Here is a 19,607-nt window from a genome sequence, read left to right on the forward strand (position 1 = left end):
GTTAAATAGGTGTAATTAGTTGATGCAATGTATACAATAATAAGCATTACTCTAACATCCCCACTCAACAACTGCTTACAGTAGCTTGCAAATGTATTCACCTACTTTGGTATTTTCATGTTTTGCTACCTCACAGCCTGAAATTTCCCTTTTTTTTGAAGGTTTGCTTATGTAAAGAACATGCCTACAACTGTGAACATTTGGTTTTCTTTTTATTGTGAAGCAAACAAGTAGGACAAAATAACTGAAAACGTCAGTGTGCATAACTATTCACCCCCTAAAGTCCCTACTATGTAGAGCCTCCTTTTGCACCAATTACAGCTGAAAGTCACTTTGGATAAATATCTATGAGCTTTTCACGGTAATGGTACTAAAAATAATTGGTTAAATATAAAAGGGGTTTATAAATGCGGGAAAGAAAAATGTGATATATGTGACATGATCACCCATAGAGCAACAATACAGGAGAATTTTTTTCAAATCCAACAGTTATCATTTATGTACTGGATTGCCCTTGTGGACTCCAGTACGTGGGAAGAACTACTATGACCCTAAGAGAAAGGATTAACAAACACAGATATAACACCAAACATAAAGTTAAAAATCATAGTGTATATAATCATTTATCAGTGATGCATGATGGTGATTTCAGTTGCCCGAAAGTAATAACTATAGAACAGGTCCCGCATTCCCTCTGCAGATTCAATTGATTGTTTATGTCAAATTATATATATTATTTTTATTATATATATATATATATATATATTATTATATTTTAATTATTTTTTTAGAAACTTTTTTAGATTTTTTAGAAAAAAAAATTCTTAGATTTTTTTTATTATTTATTATCATTCTTATCATTATAGTTGTCATTATTGTTTATTTTGAATACCATATATAGATGTTTGAAAAGACGAGAGTATAATCTACACAGAATTAAAATGTCATTTCCTGTGAGGACATCTCAGGAATCCATGTTCTGTAGTATATTTAGCAGTTAGAAAAGTTATTTGTCTATCGTGATGAAGGGGAAACCTGAAACTGGTAGATTTTGCTCTGTTTGTTTATTTGTTATTGAGTTGTAAAAGTCTTTTTATCCATTAAATTAATTCTGCAAGTCTCTTGCTGGATTGGCAATCACTCCCGTATATGGTTTAACTTGCACTGCACTGGTCTATATGCAAGGAGGAGAGGCTGACCTGGAAGAATGGGGATAGGAATCTTTCTCCCCCCTAAAAAAGTAAGTGGAGCTTCAATCCTTCAATTCCCCATCTCCCCATACACACTGTACTCTTTGGTCAGCTCTCCTTTTTCTGTTTATCTGTTTGATTTTTTCAGCTGTCTTACAATATGGCACCTGATTATGATGCTGTAATAAAATTGCATGCATTCAAAATATCTATTTAGTGTAAATGTTTTGTTGGTTTTTCTTCCCCTTCTCGCTCCTCAGAAGTGCCCATTTTCAGCTTTTTTTTCTTGCTTACATATTGCCACTGTGATTTTTGCCCATTCATCAAGAAAAAACTGCCTGCTCCATCTCCTTTAAGTTAGATGGTTTCCTCTGGCGAACAGCAATCTTCAAGTCTGACCACAAATTCTCAATTGGATTAAGGTCTAGGCTTTGACTTGGCCACTCCAAAACATTTACACATTTCCCCTTAAACCATTCGAGTTTTATTCTAGCAGTATGCTTAGAGTTATTGTTTTGTTAGAAGTTAAACCTACTTTGCTTCTGTAGATGACAAGGCTACAGACACCTGATTTCTGCTAGACCAAGAAATTGAACTTTCTCCAAGCTTTAACAAATGGCATAATCACATATTCCACATTTAAGAGAACATTCACTTTCCGTCTATACATTTTGTGTTCTAGCACTGGAGGTGAATATAGGCTTTTTTTTTTTATTTTATCGGGGCCAAACATTTATATCAAGAAGGGGTTGTTCTAGTAATGGAACCTTGCCTTCAGAGTAATACTTAAGGCCCCGTCACACATAGCGATCTCGCTAGCGAGATCGCTGCTGAGTCACAATTTTTGTGACACAACAGCGATCTCACCAGCAAGATCGCTGTGTGTGACAGCGATCAGCGACCGGTCCCCCTGCTGGTATCGCTGATCGCTGCAGGAAAGGCCAGGACTTTTTTTTGGTCGCTGGTCTCCCGCTGGCCACCACGCATCGCTGCGTGTGACAGGCGGGAAACCAGCGATCAGCTGGTAACTAATGTACACATCGGGTATCCAAGGGACGTGCGTCCCTTAGATACCCGATGTGCACGTTAGTAACCAGCGCGCTGATGCAGGGAGCTGGTAACTAATGTACACATCGGGTATCTAGGGATGCACGTCCCTTGGATACCCGATGTGTACGTTAGTTACCAGCTTCCTGCATCAGCGCGCTGGTTACTAACGTGTACAGCGACGTCGGGCACTGGGCGTCGCTGTGCTGATCGCTGGTGAAGCTGCCTGCTTGACAGCTCACCAGCGATCACATAACGATTCACCAGCGATCCTGACACATTGATATCGTTGTCAGGATCGCTGGTGAGTCGCTATGTGTGACTCCAGCCTTAGTCTTAAAAATCCATTTACATTTGATTGCATTCTTGCCTTGTGGTAGTTTGGTGAGTTTCCAACTTTGAAGTTGATTAAGGGACTTCATTTCCTCATTAGTAGCATTAATCCACTTAAGTTTTTCTTGGACAGGTAGTTGTTGTATCTCATCCCATGGCTGCGACTCTGAATCAGGTAGTGTTTTGACAAAGTAGGATAGATGCTTAGCTAGTATATTCTTGTTTGATCTTGACAATCTCCTGACTTCCATTTTTCTGTTACTTCTTCAGTGGTGGAAGTGCCTGATCAAACGTCTATATCCTTTTTCCTACTATTTTGAAATTGTGACTGATTTTGTTGTTGCCACTGCCGGACTAATGGTATGATGTCATGAAATGTGAGAGACATGAAGTTCTTATTAATTATTACTGCTTATTGTGACCTTGTTCATTTCTAAGTGCAGGATTCTATATCCTATCTGGGTTTCACTGTGGCCCTCCAGGATTCCCTCTTTTACACAAGATTCCCATTTTGTATGCTTCTCTTTGTGAATATGTACAAATACTTTACTTCTGAATATTCGCATGTGTTGTAGTTCAAGCTTCTTGCTGTTCCATTGCTCAAATGGAGTTTTCTCAGAAGCTTTACCTGGTAGTCTGTTTTGAAGATAGCAAGCTGTCATGATTAGTTCACACCAATATGTTGTTGGCAAATATGCGTCAAACAGCATACTTCTTACACTTTCACAAAATTATCCGGTTCATGTTTTCCGCTAGACCATTTTGTTCAGGGTTGTATGGTACAGTGGTCTAAAACATGATTCGATTCCATTTTTCCTTAAATTGCTTTGTGTCTCATTACTTGAATGTTCAGTTCCATTATATGCATGCAGAAATGTTGTCATTCTTCCAAATTTGTTATATACTTCAGCGAGATATATTTTAAGTTTCTCTGGAGCTTTATCTTTACTGTGAAGCAGAGAGACAACTGTATAGCTTGAATAATTATTGATAAATGTGAGAAAATATCTCTTCTTTCCAGGAGTTTGAGTACTCATTGGGCCACAAACATCTGTGTGTATTAAGTCCAGAAGCTGTAATGATTTATAGTACTATTCTTAGGAAAGGATTTTCTTGACATTTTCCCCTTAAGATAGCTAGTAGATTTTATTGTCTGATTACATAGATCGAGTGTAATACCATCAGCAAATTGTTTTTGAAGTAACTTTCTTATTGCTTCTGGGTCTGTATGTGCAAGACACCTGTGCCATACATGGATACATTCTTGTGCTGTTCATGTTTAGCAGCGTATACTGTCATTATCCAGACTGGGGTTTGAGTCCTGTTTTTCCTTTTCCCGGTCTGGTGATGTAGGGGTTAACCTTTCTCAGCCTAAGTCTATGTTCAGGGTTGCTATTTATCGCCGCTGCTTCCTGCAGGCGGTCAGTTATAGTTTTTGCCTAGGGCTGCTGTAGCTAACTCTGATTGGTCCTGATATGCATGCTATCTGATCCCATGTCTCTGTTTTCCCCTGTTCCCTTCCTGACTCAGTGTTTCCCTTTAGTGCGCTGACTCCCTGGTTTTGACTTGGCTTGCATCCTGACCTGCTTCTGTCTTTTGTCTTATCCACTTCCTACCGTTGCTGATTCCCTGGCTTGTCTCTGACCATGAGTTTGCTTATTCCTTTGGTATTGCTCTACATTCTAGGATTTGACCCGGCTCGTTTGACTATTCTACTGCCACCTGTGGTAGGCTTGCTGCTGCACTGCAGGCAAGCTCTCTTTAGGTGCAGTCCTGCTTCCACTCTACTGCCATCTTGTGGAGCCTGCACTTACCTGTATTGCAGCGGCATGCTATATACACTTTCCTTGCATTTTAGCTCGAAAAGGCATCTTTGATTTTTTCCTTCAGAATTTATATAGTGACCATTAGCCAAGATCACTTTCTCTGACTTACTTTGGCCAAGATTAGAGAAGAAGCTTCTGTCTTTTATCATATGACTAGTTGCTCAGAGTCTATACACCATGCATGCTTTGATGTACTAGCATTAACAGTAAATGCAGCTTCAGTACTTGAAGTGTCATATTCTTCAGTAATGGCATGTTTAACCCTTTGATGATTATTTTGCATTTTCAGCTGATTCATTCTAGCTTTCCAGACTCTGCAGTCAGCCATTAGGTGCCCTGATTTCTGTTAGAAAAAACACTCACTTGTTTCCTTCAAAGGACTTTTATTTTTGGGTAAATCTTGGGATTTAATACGGATTCTGCTTTGGATACCCCACTGCTGCTTACACTGTCTGTCTTTCGCTTATACTCATCTACAGCTTTTATCTGACATACTCCACTGTAAGCTCATAATATGGGCATGCATTTAATGCAGTTACAAATGTGTCATAGCTGTTTGGTAAATTGCTTAGTAGTAGTGCAGCAACATGAAAATTTTTTAGATATTCCCCAATGCCCCTTAGGCGCCCCACAATTTCTAGAGTATTTTTTATGTAGTCCTGCATATCTTAGCCCTTATTTAAGTTACTTAGACTGATACAGATTTCTCATTAAATAGAGCTTATTGCTGAGATTTATCTTTTCATGCACTTTCTGCAGCTGTTCCCACATTTTTTGTGCAGTTTTACATTTACATATATGCACAATCTGATCATCATCTATACCAGGGGTCTCAAACTCGGAAGAGTAAATGGGCCGCACATAAAAAAAAATTTAATCTGGCGGGCCGCATTCCTTTCAAACTTAGTGCTGTGGAGTTAATAGCGCAATATCAATGAATAAATATTATTCTTAATATTATGTCACAATACCAGGATCTAAGGATCTTCTGTTTCGAGGTCAAGAGCTCTCTGATGTGATGTTGCTGCCTGTCTCGCTGTCTTCCTCTTTTGACACTGCAGTGTGGTGGACAAGAGAGCATTAACTGGTTAGCAACAAGAAGTATGGTGTCTGTGTATTAACTGAACTATAAACTCTCCCCATACCATGTCCAGCAGACATTGGGCTCATCCCCACTTGCATGCATGGCTGGGCTCATCCCCCCCTTGTATGCATGGCTGAGCTCATCCCCCTTGTATGCATGGCTGGGCTCACCCCCCTTTGTATGCATGGCTGGGCTCATCCCCCCCTTGTATGCATGGCTGGGCTCATCCCCCCTTGAATGCATGGCTGGACTCATCCCCCCTTGTATGCATGGCTGGGCTCATCCCCCCTTGTATGCATGGCTGGGCTCAATCTCATCCTCCCCCCCCGCTGGGCTCATTCTCATCCTCCCCCCTTGTATGCATGGCTTGGCTCATTCTCATCCTCCCTCCGCTGGGCTCATTCTCATCCTCCCCTCTCCCCCTCCCCAGGCTCATTCTTATCCTCCCCTCTCCCCCTGGGCTCATTCTCATCCTCCCCAAGGGCTCATTCTCATCCTCCCCTCCCCCACCGCTGGGCTCATTCTCATCTCCCCCCCACTGGGCTTATTGTCATCCCCCCCGGGTTCATTCTCATCCTCCCCCTTGTATGCATTGCTGGGAAGCAGCTCATCTGAGTCCTCACGCGGTCCCTGCATGTTGTTTACTGCTCCAGGCATGGGTATTTTCTTCCTGTGTGAGCGGTCACATGGTACCGCTCATTAAAGTCATGAATATGGACGCCACGCCTATGGAAGTGGAGTGGCGTCCATATTCATTACTGTAATGAGTGGTACCACGTGACCGCTCACACAGGAAGAAGATACCGGCGCTGGAGACCATCGGAGCTGCAGGCACTGCTGGAGGAGGTGAGTATGATGTCTTCAAGAGGTGAGGGGAGAGTGAGATATGTGGTGCACCGCGGGCCGCAGGTGCCTGCCTCAGGGGCCGCATGCTGCCCGCGTGTTTGAGACCTCTGATCTATACTGAGGGAGATAGTGGTTTGTGCTTTTTGATCCTTCTCTACCCAGTTTTCTGGTAATGGGTCAGGTCTAGACTCCTGTGTGTATTTTCATCTCTACCTTGAAATTCCAAGATTGGTAGTTCTGGTTAGTCAGATTTGGCACAGTGAACTTCACAGAGTTGTTGAATGTGGTCATCTTTGTTTCTTGTTAGTACACTGTTGTTCTCTCTCCTCTGGGCCGTTCTCTGGGTCTTTGTGTCTATGGGCCCGTAACCTGTTGGCAGCAGATTAATCTCTGTACTGTCCTGCGGTTTAACAGTGAATATATAGTGCTCAAAAAAATAAACGGAACACTAGACACTCTTACTGAGCAGACACATGGATGTTAGTGACCTTCCTATCATTTCTAACTGCTGTTTATTCCATTGGCACAACAGCAGGAGAAATTGAATCACAATCAATGTTGATTACACAGAAGTGTGACTGACTTGGAGTTACATTTTGTTGTTTAAGTGTTCCCTTTATTTTTTTGAGCAGTATATATGTATTCAGGAGTGAAGATAACACAGCTTACAACTGGTATTTCTTATAGCTTAGGATCTCAACATCTTGTCTGTCAGCTTGCAAAGTGAAAGTAAAACTGTGCTACAGTTACACACAAAACAAGAACTTTCTGGGGTTTTTTAACAATACATTATTGGCAATGCAAAACTGCCGCTGGAGACAGAAACTTATGCAGTATTAAACAGTATTAAGTAGTTGATGCAATATATACTGTACAATAATAAACATTATTCCAACAACTGGACAATCCCCTGTTACAAAAATTGCTCTCCTAGCAAAACAGGAACCCTAATAACCCTAATGTTTGCTTTGAGTACATGTTACGATGCTCTGGAAGTATTGAAAAGCTGTATGTCTTCAAGCTTGACAGTGCATAAATCTAAAACAGAGTCATTTATGTTATCCAAATATCTAGCACTGTATTCTGTGACTGGTTTGCTTCACCTAATATCAGCCACTTTCATACTGGGTGGCATCGGTTTATGAATACATACAGAGAGGCATACAGATTCCACATTAAAAAGAGACCCACTAGCTGCTCCACTGATTGATGGCCCCAATAACCAAAGTCATCGTGCCACAGACAAACATGGATATTGGTTGAAGTGAAAGGGTTAATGTGCGCAAAGGCTTCAGGAGGCTCATTATAAAAGTTCTCAGGTATGTTAATTCTTAGGAAAACATGCAAGTAACCAAAAAAGGAAGTGCGATTTCGCTCACAACTTGTAGCCCGCAGTTCTAAATCAAAGTTAATGAACTGTTACCCATTTCTTACAATATTAATTCACTGTTAACTGCATCTTGTCGCACTTCGCTCAGTGGGACATATTCTACAAATCTGACTCAGATTTTATGGTTTTCTTTTTAGATTCTCATTTATGGTTAAGGGTATATTGGTCTTTGCTTAATGAAATGATGCCCGGCATGAGATAGCATAGAAGAATATAGAAAACATATTGTTATAGAAAAGCAGTAAGAAAGGAAACGGGTGGCGACTTCAGACACACACGATGAAAGGAATCTATACAGGGGTGGATTAAGGGTAGCCAGGGCCACGGGCTGTTCAGACTCTGTGGGTCCCCCGGTCATGTGATGGGGTCGGGAAGTCACTAGTTTTTATGACGCATACGGTGCGTCAAGGGACAGGAAGGGGTTAAATACTGAGGTAAAAAAACTCTGCAAATACGCAACGTGTGCACGAGGCCTCACAAATACTGTGGTAAAAAACACCAAATGCTCAGTGTGTCCATGCCTTACAAATACTGAGTGAAAAACTCACCAAATACTCAGCGTGTGCACGAGGCCTTATAATCACTGAGGTAAAAACTCACCAAATACTCAGCGTCTGCACAAGGCCTTATAAATACTGGGGTAAAAACTCACCAAATACTCAGCGAGTGCACGAGGCCTTACAAATACTGGAAGGCTTCCACCCAACATCTAGTCCTGACTCACCTGTACCTAACATTGAAATCAGCTAATAGTCTGCAATCACCTGTTGACCTGGACCCATGACCTGTCAGACAAGTTACTTCACATGAGTCACACAGAGGCTTCTGCTTCATGAACTTCCCCTGATAGAAGAAGCAGCCTCCGATGTGCAGCCTGTGGCCGGATACACAGGAAGAGACGCTCTTCGTCACAGGCTGTGCCCAACATGGCAGCAGAGGAGTTAACGCCACAGACAAGTCGCCGTCTCCTCACACACTGGACACGACGCTGCATTTGGCGACGAACAAGCGCACATTGCGCAATGTTAGTCATGTCCCAGATGTTCAGCATGTGGAGGACCAAGGGGGTACCAAATAAGACCCAAGGATTGGATCCTGAGCATGGGAAAGTGGACGGCGATCAGAGGGGCAGGGTTTATATAGGGGTCAGAGTAAATATATATATATATATATATATATATATATATATATACACACACACACATATTACTACATGCGGGCAGTGCACACATGCACAATCCTTAGGTTGTACAACTTTCAAGTGGTCAAAACATTTCTCTCAGTAGGCCAAGAAAGAAATGTGGCAGGAATAAAGTACACCTCATAGTAACTTATGTGTGAGGCAGAGGTGACAAGACCCTCCATCTCATGCCCACTTTACTAAAGGTGCCCACTGCCCACATATAACAAAGTTGATGGAAACAGATGACTTCCACTATTATGGGTTACCGGCCGCCCGACCACACCCATTTCACAACTAGTCACACCCATGTCCACGCCCCAACCACACCCATTTAGCACTGCTGCTCACACTGACTGGTACTGAGGGCACAGTGACTGGCATTATGGGCACAGTGGCTAGTACTGTGGGCACATTGACTGGTACTGAGGAAAAGAAAGAAAGAACAGAGAGAGAAAAAAATCTAAAAGAGAGAAAGAAAGGAGAGAAAGAACAGAGAGAAAGAAAGAGAGAAACAGAGAGAGAAAGGAAGAAAGAACAGAGAAAGAAAGAGGGGACAGAAAAAAAGAACAGAGAGAGAAAAAAGAAAGAGGGGAAAGAAATAAAGAACAGAGAGGGAGAGAGAAAGAAAAAGGGGAAATAAAGAACAGAAAGTGAAAGAAAGAAAAAGAAAGAACAGAGAGAGAAAGAAAGAAAGATTCTATAAAGGTACTATACCAGCCCGGCTCACATTGTAGTGCCCACCTGAGCCTCCTGGTGCAGGACATATCATGATCCACTCACATGGCCGACATCCCCGAGTCCAAGGCGATCCCGCTGTCCGCGCTGTCGGAGGAGGACATGGTGATGATCTGAAGCATTCCCTGAAGTGCATTCATGGTTCCATCACAATCTCCTCTGGTCAGCTTCCAGCACGTCACTTCCGATGGAATGTCACGTGCGAGTTTTCAAGTACTCCTCGGGGCTCCGCCATATACTGCTGTGTCCGTGGGAAAAGTAACCTACCGGTCGGAGCTGTCTCTCAGAATCTGGGACGGTTGGGAGGTATGAATGCTCCCCATCATACACCTTGTACACGCATGGCTCCGCACACCTCATTCACACACTGTTCCGCTTTGTATGCCTGGTACACACGGCTTCGCTCCGTAGACCTCGCACACACTGCTCCACTCAGTACACACATGGCTCCACTCCGTAAACCTCGTACACATGCGGCTCTGCTCCTCCGTACACCTTATACACACGAGGCCACGCTCTGTACACCTTGTACACACATGGCTCTGCTCTGTAAACCTTGTACACATGCGGCTTTGCTCCATACGCCTCGTACACACGCAGCTCCGCCCCATAAACACATGGCTCAGCTCTGTACACTTTGTACACACGCGCTCCGCTCCGTACACCTCATACACACACGGCTTCGCTCCGTACACCTCGCACATGTGCAACTCAGCTCTGTACACCTCGTGCGTGCGGCTCTGCTCCGTACACCTCGTGCGCGCAGCTCTGCTCTGTACACCTCGCGCGCGCGGCTCTGCTCTGTACACCTCGTGCACGCGGCTCTGCTCCGTACACCTCGTGCGTGCGGCTCCGCTCCGTACACCTTGTACACATACGGCTTCGCTCCGTACACCTCGTACACACACGGCTCCGCTCCGCACACCACGCACACACACGGCTCCGTTCCGTACACCTCGCACATGTGCAGCTCCGCTACGTACACTTTGCACATTCGCGGCTCCGCTCCGTACACCTCGTACACACCCGGCTCCACTCCGTACACCTTGTACACACACAGCTCCGCTCCATACACCTCGTACACACACGGCTCCGCTCCGTACACCTCGCACACATGCAGCTCCGCTCCGTACACTTTGCACATTCGTGGCTCCGCTCCGTACACCTCGCACACACACGGCTCCGCTCCGTACACATCGAACCCACACGCAGCTACATCCACCCTGTAAACCCCTCCTGACCCCACACATACTTCCCTCATCCAGCACCATGACAACCAGCACAGCAGAGTCCCGCATACAATACATTGATGGATGTGCACAGGACCTGTGATGAGGTGACAGGAGGGGAGGTGTCAGGGATCACATGATCAGTTGCCTCGACTGAAACCTCTGATCATGTGATCCCTGACTCCTCCCCTCCTGTGACCTCATCACAGGTTCTGTGCACACAGAGCAGGGATTTTTTATATATATAGTAACAAGGAAAGTCCCATATAGGCTGCTGCAATGCCAGCAGGTAGTACCAAAACAATTTGTCCACCCCTGGTAGAGGCCACATCCGCACCAACAATAGATTAGAACCAGAACAAAAAAAGGAGCAAAATGATGAAATGCAAAAAGTATCAATAAATTTTATTAAATAACATACAATTATTATGCAGATGAAAACACACCCACGACAGCCCACTCCTCCATCCAAGATGGAAAAAATTCCCTCATGTGTATAATATAGGCTTCATTTAATAACTAAACACCCAGAATATATATGTATCCCTACAACATGTAAATGCCTTGTGGCCAGATGTAATATTAATCAGATCCCCAAACCCGGGTCAAATAAGAGAAGGAAACATGATGCATCCTGAGGGTAACTAAGCCTACAATTAAAGCCAGCAGATAAACAACCGCCGATCATAATCCAAAATGTTTACAGGTAAAGGAGCTTACCAGAGGGTACAGAAGGAGGAGGGACGCCTGGCAGTGAACCCCCGACACGCATTTCGCGGCGCAGAAAGGCCGCTTTGTCAAGGAGATTGTAAACAGGTCTCCACAGGACCTTCAAATACCCCATGACCCTGGTCTCGTGACCAGAATCAACCAATGAGTGTGGCATCATCGGTGCATGCGCCCTGAGGACGGCAGGTCCTGCTGCACAAAGCAGGCATCACACAGCCCACACAACGCCGGTCAAAAAGCCCAGTGCATATGTGCAAAGTGTAAAGACGCCCATCTGCCAGCAGCACGCATACCACCGCAGAGCGATGCTCACAGCCACATGTAGTTATATATAGTTAAACGGGGTAAACAGTAATCACCAAAATCTATACAACCAAAAGCACTAATTATAAAGGAATCATGACCATACAAAAGATCATCATCATACATGCATATATACAGTACATTTTCATATAACAAAAATGAATAGATCACACATATCAAATGTATCAAATAGCAATATATAATCAAGGTTCCCACATCTGTAAGGACTGCTGAATCTTGTTTTCAGGGAAATGACACCAAACGTAGGTCCATGGAGAAACGCAGTATCATCAAGGTCACTAGGTACAAAATATAATTGACATAAAAAAAAATTAGTGAAAAAAATAAAAATTAAAAACAAATAAAAACAAAACACTGCCAGGAAGGAAGGGGAGTGTAAAGGGAAAATGCAGAGGGAAAAAAAGCAGGAGGAAGTTTTTTTTAAAAATTACCCCAAGAAAATACATTATATACGTATTGATGTATACCCATGTATCTATATAAAGTGTGCTATGAACAATTGTGCAAAAGAATGTCCCATATTATGGGAACCCACTAGAGAACCAAAAATAGAAAAATTACATCACCAACGCCATGATGCATAATTATTATGCCCATAAAAAAGGGGGGGGGGTTTGTTTGGAGGGCCTATAAAAATGGGGCAAAACTCAAAGATTCATTTTGCCCATTAAGTGTCATAGTGTCAAGTTGGAAAATCCACTTGACCTCCATTTGTGACAAGATTATTTTATTGTCACCACCCCTGATCCCCATGTGAAGAGCATCAATCCCCCTGATCTTCAGTAAACTTGCATCGCAATTGTGGTGCAATCTGAAGTGTCGGGGGATGGTTTTAAGGTCCCCAATGTCAGACACCGTCTTGGTGTCCCGCACATGCTCCCGTACTCGAATCCTAAGCTCCCTTGTTGTCAAACCCACATATATCTTGGGACACGGGCATGTGGCATAATAGATTACATTTGAAGTTCCACAGGAAATTGTCTAATCTGGAACTTCCTTGTCCCGTCTGATGAGCTAAAAGTGGAGCAGCGCAGGACATTGGCGCAGGCAAGACAGTGGCCACGCGAGAAAGAGCCATGAAAAGGGCCTCTAGTGCCAAAGAAATTACTAGGAGCTGGGACATAGTGTCTCTGAACCAACAGATCATTGAGGTTTTTAGATCTCTGAGGTGTCATAGAGGGAGAGTGACCCAAGAAGGACCCCAGGGTTGGATCTGTACCCAGAACTGACCAGTGCCTATTCAATATGGCACGCATATTGTGCCACTCATGATTATGAGTCGAGATGAACCGAATCGGTCCACCTCCCTCATCATTTTTACTTTTAACTGGATGTAATAAACCGCCGCGTGGAGTGTGTCTAGCCCTGTCATAGCCAATTTTTATGCATCTCCGGCTATAGCCGCGTGCCAGAAACCGATTTTTCAAATCTGCGGCTTGTTTCTCAAATTTGGTATCAGTACAGCAAAAAGGTTCGCTTTCCCTCTATGACAATTTCCTTCCATTTTTATGCAATGTATCAAGCTTCTCCTACCAATTATCCAATAAAAAATGAAGAGCAGTCAGATGACACAACGGTCAGCGGAACCATTGACTGGAATGAGCAAGTGTGATCAGTAAGTTGGGTAAAAACTGACGGTCTCCATTTTGTTTGTGCACACACTATAATGGGTACAAGAGCCATCTATTTTTTATACTTATTCTCAATTTTTTAACATTAAAGTTTTTGGAATCTATTGGTAGACTACAGCCATTATAAACTGTAATTTGCTTTTTTGCTTTTGTACCTGTATCATCTTGGTTATTGATTCCTTCATCCTTGGATTTGTGCAAAAAAAAAACCTCCCCCCTTTCTTACCTTTTAAATGGTTTTAACATCTTGTTGCTCACTATGACTGTTCAGTAAAATATTTCACTGATTTTTGCATGCAGTCTGTCTGATATTTTCACTTATTTTGGGTTACTAGTGCCTTCCATACACATTCCTATTCTCGTTATATTTATGAGTTCCATCCGTGAGTACACGACTAGAAAATGTAAAGGGCCTGTTACACATAGCGATATCGCTAGCGATATCGCTAAAGCGTCACCGATTTTGTGATGCAGCAGCGATATAGCTAGCGATATCGCTACATGTGATCGCTCGACATCGGCCTGGTCCATTTCTCATCGTCGGCTTCCTGCTGGCGCCGACGAGCGAGCCATGGACGTCGGCGGAAGACGGTCATCATCGCTGCATCTGACAGGTAAGTAACGACCGCCGAGCATCGCTGTGTCTCTAGTGAGATGTTTGGCAGCTCACTAGCGACCATTTAGCGATGCACCAGCAATCCTGACCGGGTCATATCGCGGTTGGGATCGCTGGTGCATCGATAAATGTAACAGGGCCTTAAGTGAAAGAGGTTGTCTGAATGATGTCTAAAGGTAATCGCTTTGTAGAGTCTCTACCCCCGTCACGTACTAGACCACAGAAATTAGGACAACTGCAATAAAAGAACATTTACCACCTTATCTTATCTATTAAAATTTATGCTCAGCCATTTCTATGTTGTATCTACAACATTATATATATTTTAAAAGTGGGTATTAATAAGAAGCACAGGCCAGCACACGGGTATTAACTTTCCTAGACATCTGATTGATATACCTGCTTACTTTGCTGCAATAGGGTGGTGGGATGCATCACTAGACTGGGGGCAACTTGAGATTGCAGGAACGCTGGAGGAAAATGAGAGAAAAAGACAATTCCAGTTACCGTATTTTTCGGACCACAAGATGCACTTTTTTCCCTCTAAATTTTGGAGGAAAGTATGGGGTGCGTCTTATGGTCCCAATGTAACATGTGGGGAGGGGGCAGCGGTGGTGTGGTATCACACTCCCAAGATGTAGGAAATTGTCGCCGCTGCAGAAATCTGGCGCTCGGGAAACCACATGGTCCCGATGCTTAAAGTGAAGGAAAATTCATTACCTCGCCCACCTGTCAGCGCAGAGCAATGGGCGGGGAGCAGTAAATGAATATTCCTTCACTTAAACAGCGGACCCATATGGTTTCCCCAGCGCCGGATTCCTACAGCGGCTGGGGAGATCGTGTGTCCGGTGGAGAAGGAGGCGGCAGGAGCAGGGTGCCACAGGAGGGATCGCAGTTTCATACCTGACAGCTCAGTGCGGGTTGTTCTGATCCTGAGTGCTCCCGTATAGGACCTGTGTGAGGTCATGAAGAGGGCGGACTGGAGCATCACATGACAGCACAGAGCCCTCCCTCTTCATTATGTCACCACAGGACTTGCAGACACTGCACTAGAAACAATGCAGCTTCCTCTTACAGGACCTGTGGTGAGGTAATAAGAGAGAGGGCTCTGTGCGGTCATGTGATGCTCCAGCCCTTCATTACCTCACCATAGGTTTTGTAAGCTGTAGAGAGAGATAATTTCGGTTTTCAAGCGTGGCTGGCTGCAGGACCTGCACTGATGTGAGCACAGCCTGTACAAGTAAGAATTATTTAAAAGTTTAGTTATTACAACACATAAAAAAGCACTCTGCCACTCCTGTGGTGAACTATAACTACCAACATGGCATAGGATCTGCAGGACATGCTGGGAGAAAGGCTGTGTGCACATGCTGCGGATTGTCCTGCGGATTTATCCACGCGGACTTGTCAAAAACCGCAGGTAAATCCGTAGGTCAAAAGACCTGCGGTTTATCTGCAGTTTTTCTGCGGTTTAGCCTGCGGGTTTCCCCTGCGGTTTGACGCCTGCCATGGAGCAGGTGTCAAACCGCAGCGGAATCCGCACAAAGAAAAATCCGCACTGTCTGCACAGCAGTTTTCACTTTGCATTGATTTTAATGGTACTGTGCAACTGCTGCGGATCCGCAGGACCAAAACCGCTGCGGATCCGCAGCAGAATCCGCAGCGTGTGCACACAGCCTTATAGTTCTCACATGGCATCTTAGAGCAGCACTCCAGTATTATTTTTCAGTGCTAGAGTGGTGCTTTAAATATAAGCCCTGTGCCCCCATTCTTATACTCACTCTTCAGCGTCTTCATATAGTACTTTACAGACACCACACTGGCCCCGCAGCACCATCTTCTACCCGTAGCTTCCAACATAATAACATACTATTTTATATACTAACACGACATAGAATAGTATGTTATTTACGTTATTAAATATTTTTCCACATTGATGGGTTTGATCTTTATCTCTCAAGGGGAGATCTTCAGATATACCGGATGGTAGCCAGATTAGTAAGCTTGTTGCCAGGCAATGTGACAGATCAACACAGAGACAGGGTGTATCTGTATCAAAGATGCTGTCCAAGCACACTTTTAATGAAAAGATTTGCTCATATATACCCTTTCCAGTGGGTTTAACATTACATAATTATATTTCATTGGACAATAACTTAATCAGTAGTAAGCATAAATGGTTTTCAACCAATCAGATTCTTGTTCCTTGTATGTTAATCATTAGATGTCATTAATGCATTCGGGAAATTCCAGAAAAAGGTGGAAACAGGTATTAGATATACAAGACCCTAATATTAGTCTCATTAACCTCCCTTAGTAAGGGTTCATAGCCCCTTTTTCTATAATGATTCATCTAATTCTAAGACTGTGTCCTCATTAGCTACCTAGCCTGATCATTAGGCCTACGTGTAACTTGTGATATGCCCATTAGTTACATGAATCATAGAATCATAGAATCGTAGAGTTGGAAGGGACCTCCTGGGCCATCTGGTCCAACCCCCTGCTCAAAGCAGGATTCGCTAAATCATCTCAGTCAGATGTCTGTCCAGCCTCTGTTTGAAGACTTCCATTGAAGAGGTACAGGGGTGAGAGGCAAGAATAGCTTAAGTAATGAGAATAACAAGATTAGGTAAGAGGTGATCTTTTCTCTGAGAGCTCATATATGAAATGTTTCATATAAGTATGGGGAGCAGGACCCTAAGAGTGTATGAAGGGACCCCAAAGAATCAGGGCTTCCCTATCAGTCCCTCCTTTTGAGAACCGATATGACTCTCTCACCCACCTCCCTCCAGGTACTTCAAAGGCCTAAGCGCCAGTGTTGGGCTTATCATTATTTTCTTCACCAAATTCCCTGAAGTGGGTTGAGAGATCATATCTCATTCTCAACCCTATCAATTCTTGGGGGAGTGTTCACATATCTTATTGTGTCACTGAAAGGTGTTGGGCCTAGCTTGATCTGCTATTCCCCTTATTGTATCTCTAGTGTAGTTTATAAACCTCTGTTGATTATAGTAAATGTAATTCATCCAGTCCACGTTTTTCTTAAAATCAAATCTAAAAGGAGCTGCTGTCTTTAAATGTCATTTTGGTTTCTCTGCGTCTGTCCCTTTTGGAGCAAGGCTGTCATCATCAGTAGGAACAGGATCATCACTCTTCCATTCCAGGGCCTTGCAGTGGCTGGCATGGATCCAAGTGGGTTTTCCTTCAAGCTTTACTGATGTGGATGTAGTGAGGAGGACTTGGAATGGACCGTCGAACCTCGGCTCCTGTGGTTTCCGTGTGTGTCTTTTAACTACCACCCAATCTCCAGGCTAAAGAGAGTGGGTTCCTTCTTGACTCTCCGGGTCTGGAATAGAATCAAAAACTTGTTTATGCACGAGCGAGAGCCTCTTCTGGAGGCTCTGGACATAGCAGGAAAGATTGTCACACTGTAGCTGCAGTGTCTGTGGGAAGTATAGGCCTTACCTTGGCGCTGACCTAAACAAAACTTCAAAGGGGGACACTTTTGTCTTTCTATTAGGTGTGTACCTAATGGAGAACAAAGCTAGGGGTAAACATTCTGTCCAAGGTTTCTCCAATTCCTCACTTGCTTTTTGAATCTTTAACTTAAGTGTCCCATTCAGCCGTTCAACCTTACCACTTGCTTGGGGTCTGTAGGGTGTGTGGAATGCTTGTGTGACCCCCAACATTTGCATAACATGTTGCATTACCTCTCCAGTGAAGTGGGTACCTCTGTTGGACTCTATGGTTTCAGGTAGTCCGAATCTACAGAAAACTTCTGACATCAGCTTCTTTGCAGTAGCCCTTGCAGTGGCTTTCGGCATCGGGAAGGCTTCTGGCCACCCTGAGAAGAGGTCAACACACACAAGCACATATTCATACGTTGCTACTGGGGGTAACTGTATGAAGTCAATCTTTGCTTCAAATATTTTTTTCCCTGTTTTCCACCTCTAAAACCTGGGTGCGTCTTATAGTCCGATGCGTCTTATGGTCCGAAAAATACGGTATTTAGTAGTGAGTTCATTAAATGTACATTTCAGTTTGGTCCTTTTATTTTTGTTAAGGCTCGCTCACATTATAATTATTATTATTTTTGGAGCACCATTGATTCCATGGTGTTGTACATGAGAAGAGGTTACATACAAAATACAGATATAAAATACGATGAACAAACTAACAATGACAGACTGGTACAGAAGGAGAGTGACTTGCCCTTGTGGGCTTACAGTCTACAGGATAATGAGGGTATTACACGGCCGAATGCTATGCAAAGTTTTATTCGATAGCACTTGGCTCAATATTATACGATGGGGCAGTACATAGTTGCTATTTTTTTCTCATGCCAGATCGATATACTGAAAAGAGCTCCAGAATTCGAATAAAGTGCAACCATGCAAGTCTGTGGGTGCAACTAAAACATCTGCAGCCTCAGACAATGGAGAAGATGGAGACAGATTGTCACGATACTAGTGGATACAACTGGACACCAGTGGCTAGGTCAAAGAGACTACAGACACAGTGGGTTGCGCAAGCAATATTGTATTAATGATCTGAATGCAATATAGCATATAAGTCCAGATAAATGTTCAGTCAATATGATAAATGGTAATAGCAGAGCTGATACTCTGCGACACAGCATGCAAAGTCACTGAGCAATGCGGGCACAAGACACAGACTCTTGCAGAGCGGAGGAACACACTAGCTGGCTGGAGTTCTTACTTCACCGCAGGTGTAGTCAGGCAGAGGTTCCTGAAGTCAAGTGTTCAGCAATCACTCGGTCAGCAGGCAGGGATCCAGACGTGCAGGTTGGCAGAGGACTCCGCCGTTAAGAGAGGACCAACAGGGATAGTAAGTCCAGGCTTGGGACTGCAGAGGCACAAAGTCCAATACATAATACACAAGCAATGAATCAGAGCAGGTGCTGGCTTTATATACAGCTTTGGCAGGAAGCAAGATGGCCGACGTGGAAACATCAAGATCCATGTTAACTAAGGGCAAGTCTAAGGGCAAGAGAAACAGATTCCAGGACTAGATACTGACACAGATGCTGCAGAGTTACAATTAGCACCATGATTCAATATCCAGTGTGGACTTCTCTAACACTTGAGTTTTAAAATTCTATTTATCTATTTGGGTATAAGGAACAGACAAATGAAATAATGTAAAATATGGATCGGTTGCATAACTGATACAAATAAAAGTACCCCAATGACTATTATGGAGACTGTCTCGGTTCTGTTATTGTAGCCTATTTTTAGTCTAAGTTATAGATGAGTAAAATCTGCTTTGGTACTCTTGTAAAACGCTTTGGATTTTCCACCCGCAAACATCTAGGGCATATCTGTCTCATGTGACCATAACCTATGGATTTTGTTGAAAAAGTTTGTCACCTAAAAATCCATTCTCTGCATGACCAGAATATTATAAATATTTCCGAATACATC

The 19,607-nt window shown here is 43.5% G+C and overlaps 1 long non-coding RNA gene across 1 annotated transcript; it reads right to left on the reverse strand.

The window, feature by feature from the left end:
• Positions 1-15,885: 15,885 nt before the first annotated feature.
• LOC141049543 (uncharacterized) lies at positions 15,886-19,050 on the reverse strand. Its single transcript, XR_012220383.1, has 3 exons — positions 18,883-19,050; positions 17,874-18,007; positions 15,886-17,509 (listed from the first exon to the last, which is right to left on the reverse strand). It is a non-coding gene; the product is annotated as an uncharacterized lncRNA (long non-coding RNA).
• Positions 19,051-19,607: the final 557 nt, after the last annotated feature.

This window comes from Dendrobates tinctorius, unplaced genomic scaffold, assembly GCF_039654945.1.
Source record: "Dendrobates tinctorius isolate UK_male_01 unplaced genomic scaffold, ASM3965494v1 ptg000145l, whole genome shotgun sequence".
Lineage (NCBI taxonomy): Eukaryota > Metazoa > Chordata > Amphibia > Anura > Dendrobatidae > Dendrobates > Dendrobates tinctorius.